This window comes from Mauremys reevesii, unplaced genomic scaffold (assembly GCF_016161935.1).
Source record: "Mauremys reevesii isolate NIE-2019 unplaced genomic scaffold, ASM1616193v1 Contig71, whole genome shotgun sequence".
Taxonomy (NCBI): Eukaryota; Metazoa; Chordata; order Testudines; family Geoemydidae; genus Mauremys; species Mauremys reevesii.
In genome coordinates, this window is record NW_024100886.1 from 103060 (window position 1) to 113900 (window position 10841).

The window sequence follows — 10841 nt, forward strand, 5'->3', positions numbered from 1 at the left end:
CTTGGTGTAATTAGGTAAGCTCCGGGGGGAAAACGAGCCCTTTTGGCTAACAATACCCAGTCTTTTCTCACCATTAAGGCCCTTCAACACTTCAATGAAGTCACCTTTCAATCTTCATTTGATAAGCGAAACAGGTTGAGCTTGTTCAATAGCTCACTAGATGGCATTTTTCTCCAGCCCTCAGAACATTTATTGGCTCTTTGGTCATCAGACTCCTGAACTGCAGCTGGATGTGGTTCTTGTTCTTCTGCACAGCACAGCTCCTGGAGAAGAGGGATCTGCAAATGTACATTCGTATGATACCTTTGTTTAATTGATGAAAACATAAACTAGACACTTCGAGGATTGGAACTGATTTCAGCCGATGGACAGCTTTGCTAGGTTTTTATGCATTTGGACAGCGAAATCTTGAGTGTTTACATTCATATCAAGCACCCCTGTATAGTGGAGCTCCTGAACATAATGGAGAATGGAAATGAAAATGTTTTCCTTTTTAAAAAAAAAATAGAAGGTTATAAGAGAACACTGGGGTTTGAACTGAGGACCATTTAAGCAGCAGTTAAGCACTATACTACTGAACTATACCCCCATACTGATAGGAGTATAGAATCGTGATCTCCATGACTTTGAAGGACAAACTCTGCTTCATCGAGCTCCTTTGCCATTCCCAGACAACAGGTGGTTTTAAAAATGGGATTTGATTAAACTTCTTAAATGTGGCAAACACCACAGCTTGCACACCCACTGATATAGCTACTCCCACTGACATAGCTGCCACCTCTTGGGAAGTGGATTAACTACACCCACAGGAAAACTCTCTCCCATCAGCATAGAGGAGTGGTTCTCAAACTATGAGTCAGGACCCCAAAGTGGGTCATAACCCTGTTTAATGGGGTTGCCAGGGCTGGCATTAGACTTGTTGGTGCCTGGGGCTGAAGCCAAAATTCTGAGCCCCACCACCCAGGGCTGAATCCCCCAAGCTTTGGTTTTGCCGTCCCCTAACTGGGGCAGGGCTCAGGCTTTGTCTCCCCTGCCTCTGCGCAGTGGGAAGGGGCTTGGTCTCTCTTTCCAGGGCCATATAGTAGGGTTTTTTGGGCAGAAGGAGGTTGCAGTGAAAAGAAGTTTGAGAAACCCTGGCATAGAGCATCTGAATATTTCTAGACTTGGCTCCTTGTGGTACTGTGGGTGATCAGACACTGAAAGTACAGCCATGGAGACACCACACACCAGCCTTGCCTAGCAGGCAAGAATCAAACCTCCACAGAAAGATGCCTATTGCTTTCTAACCCATCTCCCTAAGCCCTCAGCCACCACCACTTAACAAAGGGGCTTTTCTACACTATGGTTCTGGTCTCACTGAAGGGTCATTTCCAATTCTTTGCTCAGACCAGCATTAGGGAAAATGGTGCCCTGGGCAAAGCTTGTACTTTGGCATTTCCCCATTGCCCCTGGACGATCCCCACTCCCCCTTTACTGCTAGCTCCTGCACTCCCAACCCTTGCGCCTCCTTCACCCCTAACTCCTGCCCCCTCCTGTGCCCCCTTTGCCCTTAACTCCCTGGGCCACCAGCCATTGCCCCTCTCCTGCAGCCCCTTCACATGGTTCCAGTGCTGGGGGCCCCACACTTGTTCTCCCTTTCCCTGGGCTTTGGCATCACTAGCCCCTGCTTAGTGAGTAGGGTTCAGTGGTCCCCAAAATGTGGGGTGTGACTCCTAGGGGGACACAGAGGAACATTCATGGGGGCACCTCAGGGCCTGAGTCAGCCCCCATGGAGGGAGCAGCACTCAGCCCCACTCTGCCCCAGCTCTTCCCCAACCCCACCCTCAGCCTGGGACTCTGGCCTCGACCCCCTTACCCCTGTCTGCACCCCTCTCCCCAGCAAGCAACAGACCCACTCCCAGCCTTGGTTCTTGACTGTGGCTTCCAAGGGGCCACAGCAATGGGTAAGAGGGCACAGTGTGAAATGTTTGGGGACCACTGGTTTAGGGTGATGTTCTCAATCACTTCTACAAAGTCCAATAAATGCTATTCCTCACCCACCCACCCACCCAGCCTTCCATCAGGACCAACTAGGTATGTTCTGCTGCCCTTCACTCATGCAGGAGTCTGAGCCCCAGGAGCCCAACTCAGATCATCCAGGCCAGCCAGGCCAGCGGGATTTTGTCACAGTCTAGATGCCCTCTCAGGGTATGTCTACACTGCAATGTAAGCCCAGGTTTAGCAGAAGTCATGTCAGCAGCCCCAACACATAAACATAAACTATGAGGGAAAGACCCACCCCCCAGATAAGCTGGGCACTGTCCTTCTCCCTACGGTTCATAAGTCCAGCAACAAAAAGTCCTTTAACATGATCCATCCCCGCTCTGCATCCCACTCAGAGCTGTTGTCCTTAGTCAGTGTAAGCCCAGAGGTGCCTCTGTAGAGTTCACCTGCCATCCTGGGTGGAAAAGGGGAAAATAAGAAGGCACCGTACTCACTATGTTGTCTAGGGACTCACTCATCCCTCCACAGCCCCCCTGTCCTAACGTTGGTCTAACGCCTAAATTTTAGTATTGGGACCCAGACCCCAGCCCACTTGGCTTTGGAACCCCTGTCCCCTGTCTAGCAAGTGCTATTGAATTGAGGGTGAGTCCCTCAATCGGGGTCTGCCAAGCACAGTTGTGCTGCCCTCGATTCACACAACAAGGATAACAACCCTTTATTTCTCCTGCCCCTATAACATGGAGACTGGGAATCTAACACCAGCCACAAGTGATCATTTCGGCAAGTAACCCAACCTATTTCCAACATACTGCAAAATCCACATGCAGACTCATACACGAAACCTTGCAAGAAAATCTTCCTGAGGGGGTCTGAAGCACCTGCTGCTGGAGGGAAGGAGGGAGCTGTGGGTTGGGATTGAGGAGCAGCCTGAGGAGGGGGGGGGTCTGTGGGTTGGGATTGAGGGGCACTGGGAATAGGAGGGGGCTGTGGGTTGGGACAGAGGAGAAGGGTGAATAAGAGCAGGCTCTGGTTGGGAGTGAGGAGCAGTGAGCATAGGAGGGACTGAGGGTTGGGATTTAGGGGCACTGGGAAAAGAGGGGACATGGGTTTAGGCTGAAGAGCATCTTCATTTGGGGATCCAGCAGGACAGGGGAAGGCATCAGGTGATTCTAATTCCTTAGGGATATTCTGTGTGTTTTTGTATGTGTGTGTGTGTGTGCAGGGAAGGAACATGCTCTATGCCCAGAGGCCTTTATTCCTCCAGGCTGCAAGGACAGAGGGGCTGTCAGGAAGTTGCCCCTTCAAACCCAACACAAAAAGGCCCTTCTGAGGAAAGGGAAAATCCTACAGAGAAAAAGTAACATCAGAGAGGACTCTAGCAAGACAGTTGAAGATCTTGGGGAGTAGTTTATCACCTGACCAGGGACTTGAACCCTGGACCCTCAGATTAAAAGTCTGATGCTCTGCCAACTGAGCTAGCCAGGCTCACATAGGAAAAGAGCAAGTTGGTGCAGAGGAGAATCTAGTCAAGAAAACAAGAGTGGGAAACAATAGGGGAAACCTGCTGCTCTCTCTGGCCTGGTGAGGGGGCTGTGCCGATCGGGTGTCCGCACTAAGTTCAGCATCAATATGGTGATCCCGGGGAAGCTTGGGTTCCCCAGGTTGCCTAAGGAGGGGTGAACCGGCCCAGGCCGGAAACGGAGCAGGTCAAAACTCCCGTGCGGATCAGTAGTGGGATTGCGCCTGTGAATAGACCCTGCAGCGTAGCCTGGGCAAAACAGTGAGACACGGTCTCTTTTTATACACCCCCCCATAGTGCCTGGAGGGAGGGATGGGAGCAACCACACGCTGGGGAATCTGACTTGGGGGGAGGGACGCACCCAAGCAACACAGATCTTGAAAAGAGGAACAGCGACACCCACACATCACAGAGCCTGGATGGGGGCAGGGGAACCACACACAGGAGCTAGTTCATGGGGTGGGGGACACACCCTTATGCTCCATTGCACCATTCTTAATGAGAAGAACAGGGGCATCCGCACAACACGGATCCTTAATGAGCTGGGGGACACCCACACACTCCACTATTAACCAGGAGGGACAGGGGCACCAGACACCCCCCCTCCCCCGCAGAGACTGTATGGGGGGATGGGAGCACCCATTGTGGGGATCCTGAACTGGTGGGAGGGAGGCACCATGTACCAGGGATCCCAAAACGCAGAACAGGGACACCCACACACCAGGTGTCTTGCAGCAAGAGCTGCAGTCTTGATTTACAAACTGCAAGTGATGGGGAATTTATCCACAGTTAAAAAATGGTCATTTCCAGGTGGGATTTTCTGACATCGACTGCAAGCCAAGGGGTCTTGTTCAACCTTTGTCTGGTGAATTAAAGAACCCTTCAAATCACATATTCCCATCTCTGCGAAGTTGTAAAACGTATTTAAACCAGTGATTAAATCGCCTCTTAACCGCCAGTCAATGAAATCAATTGAGCTTCTTCAGTCTCTCGCTGCAGACATTTCCCTTGTTTTTAAAGGCAAAAATCCTGATATTTCCAAGGGGAGCTGCTGCTTCAATGTTTAGTTTGGGGAGGGATCTGGCTGCACTCAGAGATCTGCCCGCGGGTTACAATCTGCGATCCGAAGGGCCGAACGCAAACAGCGTTTAGATGGGACCGTTAGTGCCGCCCCCGTGTGGCCAAAGACTAGAACTGACCAGCAGCGTTTACAGCTGGAGCCTGGGACGCTCCTGAACAAACTGGGCCCGAAGCCTCTCGCGTGGGACCCTCGCTGTGCAGCAGGAGGCGGAGGGAAGCTGATTGTCAGGGCTCAGGGCAGCTCCCTGCCAGGCTGAGCCGGTGTCTGTGCTAAGCTCGGCATCAATCAGGTGATTCTGGGAAGTTCGGGGTCCCCGGGCTCCCACAGGAGGGTGAAGCAGGTCACCTCTGGAGCAGGGTAAAGCTGCAGGTTGACAGTGGGGTTGCTGCCCCTGTGAACAGCTGCTGTAGCACCGCCTGGGCAGGACAGGGAGAGCCAGTTATACCCCCCCCCCAGCCTGTATCGGGGGATGGGAGCACTCACACCCTGGGGACACACCCACCCAGGATGTTGTAGGGGGGGGAGACTGGCACCCACACACCCAGGATGTTGTAGGGGGGGACAAGGGCATCCACACTCCGGGATCCTCTGCAGAGGGACGGACACCCACACACCCAGGATTCTGTATGGGGGGCAGAGGTACCCGGACACCTGGGCGGGGGATGGGGGGCACCGAAACATCCGGGATCTTACCTGGGAGGACAGCGGCGCCTGCAGCTCGACATGAGACGGGGGCAGGGGGAGCAGGAGCATTTCCCAGTTCCAGGCTGTCCCCGTCTGGCCCAGGCACAGAGCTCACAAGCAGAGTTTAAAGCTGCAGCTGCCAGGCTGCAAAAGAAGCCAGACCCTGTGGCTGGTGCCTGTGATCCCAGCTCCTGGGGAGGCTGACGCCGGCAGATCACTTGCGCTCAGGAGTTATGGGCTGTAGGGGGCTGTGCCAATCAGGTGTCCTCACTAAGTTCAGCATCAATATGGTGATCCCGGGGAAGCTTGGGGTCCCCCGGTTGCCTAAGGAGGGGTGAACTGGCCCAGGTTGGAAATGGAGCAGGTCAAAACTTCTGTGCTGATCAGTAGTGGGATTGCACCTGTGAATAAACCCTGCAGCATAGCCTGGGCAAGACAGTGAAACACAGTCTCTTTTTATACAGACACCCCCCACAGAGCCTGGCTGGGGGGATGGGAGCACCCATACGCTGGGGATTCTGACTTGTGGGGGAGGGACGCCCCCCTGCAACATGGATTTTGAAAAGAGGAACCAGGGGAACCACACACGGGAGCTAGTTCATGGGGTGGGGGATGCTCCATTGCACCATTCTTAATGAGAAGAACAGGGGCATCCGCACAACACGGATCCTTAACGGGCGGGGGGACACCCACACACTCCACTATTAACCAGGAGGGACAGGGGCACCAGACACCCCCAGTAGCGTGGAGAACACCCACAGCCACCGGATCCCTCATGGGGGGTAAGACAGAGGCTTCCAACTTATGAGAAATATGCATTTAGGAGGTAGCATTTCCATTCTTTCACACAGCCCCAGTGGCCTAATGGACAAGGCAATGGCTTTCTAAATCAGAGATTGTGGGTTCAAGTCCCATCTGGGGTGAAAAACTGCCTTTTCCTGTATATTGCAAGGAAATCTTGGCCTTATTTTCACCAAGGAAGCTGGGAGATGTCTGAATACAAAATACTGGATCTTGGGAAAAATCCCCCAGAAATGACATTTTGACAAATGCTTTCTAAACCCCTCAGTAGCAAACAGTTAATACTAGTGTTTGTCTGAGACTAGAGGGAAGGGGAGTGTTTACTCTGACACAGACAGAAAGAGCAAGGCTGTTCTGAAATAGAATGGATCTGTCTGGAGACAAAGCAGCCCCTGAGAATGAGCAACGGTGTGAAAAGAAGAGGTTCAAATGTGTGTTAGATGTTAGTTAGTGTTAGAGGGTTTATCCCTTCACCCTCCCATTCCCTGGTCCTTCTTGCGTACACACAGAGCAGCAATACCCAAAGTCCCAAGGTGCAAACAATGAGATGTTTATTGGATTAAACTTGTAGCAAGCAACGATTCCAGTTTCCTTCCTCGGTGTCCCCATCCCAGCCCTGACGCCACAGACCCTTGCCTGTGTCCCTGTTCCCATTCTCCCCCTTAGCAAAACATAGGACACGTGGTGACACATTTCCTGATAGGGCCAGGCATCAAGGTGGAAGGGGCTGATATTCCATTTGTCCCACTGCCCCGTGTGTAGTACAGTGCCCTGCACCTTCTCTCCTACGGACGTGCCACACCTGTTCCAATTAGTGTTCCAGACTTCCCACTATAGTGGGCCCGGGAAGGTTGGATCCAGGTTGTCTAGTACAGGGGGGAGGGGCTTACTCCATTACTTCTCGGTTATTTCCGTAGGCAACGTCACACAAGTATACTTAGCAATACACCAGCCGCTGTAACAATCCACAGCAACACCGAGAGACCTGAGCACTAGCCGCATGGTCCAACATCCCGGCCACCACCAAAACACCTCCTCTCCTCCTTCGACGGGGTCAAGCCCTTAACATGCCCAGTTGCTGGCAGCTGCAATACGCTGCCACTGCAGGTTTTCGTGCTTTTGTCCATAGCATAAGTCCATTGAATGTCCTCAGAGAAATGGGTTATTGTCCAAACCAACTTAACCACATGGTGTGGAATCAGGCTGTATGCGCTGGTTCGATTTTTCACAGCAGTAAGAGTCACAGATCTATCTGTGTGCCAAAGCCCAGAGAGCAGTGTGTAGTGTGGAATTTGGTTAGGGGCTGGTGTAATTGTGCCCCCAGTAATATGTACATTTCCAGCAAAACACCTCATACACAGTACACCCAATTGTCCACCCCTTGCCACGGGCCATTGGGTGTGCTCCTCCACGGCCATCAGGGAGGGGCACATTCAAACATCTTCTCTGGATTTACACCATTTTACACACCCCTCCATTGATTCCCAGTGAGCAAATCCCCTTCTCATTATTCCCATAGGGCTTGTGGGGCCCACCTCAGCTGCCGATTCACTTCCAGATACCACGGTAGCTATTACACAGGTGCTGGCCTCCTAGTCGAGCATTTTGAATGTCCACACATCTTCCCCAGGTCAGCCTTTTGAAGCCACCCCCACCCACGTCATGAGGTTTTCTGTTCATTGAAACACAACAATGCTAACAACAAGACAAACACCACAGACAAACAACACAAAATATAGATTCATGGTATTCTGGGTTAGTCTTTTGCTGGCACCAGCTTGCTTGTAGAGTGTCTGAAAAACAAAAGAAACAATTTCCACACACACCCCCAGTGGGGACAGATTAGTGCTTAATAATAATAATACCACTTCCTTTTACAAATTTCCTTGCTAATTGCAGGAAAAACAGAAGAATTCCCTCCAGGCTGTCCTTATTTTGTTCTATAGTTAGATAGTGAATTAACCCACTCACTGGTCATTTATGAAATTCATGAGGTGGTGTGCCTCAGTTTCCCCTCTTGTACAACAGACCCAGTTTGCAATAGTTTCTCTGCTGCACCAAGCTTTAAGTTTATCCTCAGGTAACAGCTGAGAGACAGCTTTAGCTTTAGCTTTAGCACTGTACACACACACACACTCCTTAGGGTTAACTGTCCCCCTTATTTTCAGGCTTGACTTGTTTTTTCACCTCCCTTTCCTGGAGGGCCACAATCTGAGTCTTCCAGTAGCTTGTTTGCTGACCAGATGTATTTATTATTTGCAGCTCCTTTGTGCAGCCACTGATGGGCAGTTCTCTCCTTCCCCCATCAGCTAGGTCATTTGCATTCACCCCGGCTTTCGGGCTTGGCTTTTGGATCCAAAGCCATCAGCAGCTCAGAGACTGTCTTAAAAGGGACACAAACAACTTCCACCCGAGTTCTGATTACTTTCCACTTTCATCTTCTGCTTCAAAACACACAGATCTGAAAAAGAAACCTCAACCTATTGTGGCTCCCTTTGGAGCCCTAATAGGGTTTGAGCTAAGTACCATGTTTTGTTTGCATTTCTTTTACCCTTTCTCCAATATACACTGCACACGTCCTGGGAAAATGCACATTCCTTCCATAGTTTAACCTTCATAACATTATGTTACAAACCATAAGTCTCAGTTTAGGTTTCTAAAACCTTACACAATTACACACAACATTTTGTTTTGTCTAACATCCCTTGCACTGCAATTACTCTTTTTTACACAACTGTACCCCAATTACACGTCCATCTTGTATAACCAGAGCCAGCCAGGGGCAGGCAAGTTAAGTGCCAATAGAAACCCCTGACATTCCTTTAGTGATTTTGCTTACATTACCCAGGAGTCAAAACATTTTGATGAGATTATCTCTCCGCCTGCTGCCTGCAGCCGTCCCCTATAGACCGTTTCTGTGGGCAAAGGGCCCATTTCCCCTCAGAATGGCTGTAAAGGCTTCTCGGGACAAAACATAGTGATGGTAGCAGCCACTTTACCTGACCCTCTTGTATAATTTAATTACTAAGCTTCCATCCAACGTGAGTGCACAGAGCTGCACATACAGTTACATTTATATAACTGGGTTTTATTATTAAACCAAAAACTGCCCTTCTTGTAACACCACAACTGTTGCCTTTTGCTATTTCCACAACTCACAAATGTTTACTTTCCTCCAAACTCTGTATTATTAATTTTTGCAAAGCCCTGGGTGGCTGCACTGCAGTGCTGGGGTGACTCTGCAGGGGGAGAAGCTGCTGTGGAGCAATGTAGAGCAGGTGCAGGAAGGAGCCGGGGTCACTATTCACATTGTGAACTGCATAATTTTCCAAATTTGGGAATGTCCGAGAACAATTCTAAGGGGAAGGTGAATGCAGAGCAGTGACACTGGAGATGTCCAGACCTCCAACAGGGGCGGTGTGGAAATTAATAGGGGCGGGGCCTCAGGTGCAAGGGGCGGGGCAGGGCGCTAGTCTCCCCCAGCTGGCGGTTCACGCCCTGCCCATGGTGTTACAATGAAAGAGGCTGCCCAGGCTGCACTTGTAGCGAGGTTCCCCCACTAGGTGGCGGCGCAGAGGCTGCAGGAGACAGGCAGGTGGCAGCAGGGGAAGTGGCGACCAGGGGCGGCTCTAGTAATCCGGCCGCCCCAAGCAGGGCGGCATGCCGCAGGGAGTGCGCTGCCGGGTGCCGGTCCCGCGGCTCCGGGGGATGTGCCTGCACAGGGTGCGCTGGTCCCGCGGCTCCAGTGGAGCTTCCGCAGGCATGCCTGCCGGAGGTCCGCCGGACCCTCCTGCCACCGTCCTCGGAAAATGCCGCCCACGCTTGGCACGCTGGGGTCTAGAGCCGCCCTGGTGGCGACACAGGAGCTCTCAGCAGCAGGGTGAAGGACAATGCCGTGGGCGGCAGCGACGCAGAGTGAACAGGGAAACCGAGCCAGTTGAAGGAGTGGCAGCAGCAGAAGCTGAGGTTTTGCTTGATGCCTTCGCCCGCTGCTGTTTTCTGCCGGTCGCTGGGTGACGGTTCCTGCCTGTGGCAGCCGGGGGCTGTGGGGTCCCCTTGCTGCCCGTGGCAGCCGGGAGCCGGGGGGTCCCCTCGCTGCCTGTGGCGGCCGGGAGCCGTGGGGTCCCCTCGCTGCCCGTGGTGGCTGGGAGCCGTGGGGTCCCCTCGCTGCCCATTGCGGCCAGGGGCTGTGGGGTCCCGATGGCAGCTGGAGGCTCTAGCACCCACCTGCAGTGGCTGGGAGCTACGGCGCCACCTGCAATGGCATTTGGCTGCTGCTTCTCCTCACCCCCCATGGTGACTGGGAACGCCAGGCTCTGCCTGCGGTGTCTGAGCGCTGGGGGCTCCTCTCCTGCCTGGGGCGGCTGGGAGCTCCAGAGTCTTCGGAGCTGCAGGGTCTATTAGCAATGACATGGGGCTGCAAGTTCCTCCCGCCATCAATGCCTGCTGGGAAATCCTGGGTCCATCCGCAGCACCTGGGAGCTCTGGGGTCCACTCGTAGGAGCTGGGAGCTGCAGGGTCCATACGCAGTGGTGTGGGGCTGTGGGGCTCCCCGCCACCCATGGCTGCTGGCAGGGCCGGCTTTAGGAAGTGCGGGGCCCAATTCAAACATTTTTGGCGGGGCCCCGGCAGGGATGACTAAAAAAAAAAAAGTAAAAAAAGCCTTTCATTTCTTAGCAACCGGTTCCCTATAAAAAGTTCTGATTTAAGGGATGTGCCACAGTATGTATTTTTTGTACCAATAGGGTTACCATACATCCAGATGGCAATTTA

The 10841-nt window shown here is 52.4% G+C and overlaps 1 non-coding gene across 1 annotated transcript; it reads right to left on the reverse strand.

Annotated features, from left to right (window-relative positions):
- Window positions 1-3395: 3395 nt before the first annotated feature.
- Window positions 3396-3468, reverse strand: TRNAK-UUU. The gene has a single exon. It is a non-coding gene; the product is annotated as a tRNA-Lys (tRNA).
- Between the last annotated feature and the right edge of the window lie 7373 nt (window positions 3469-10841).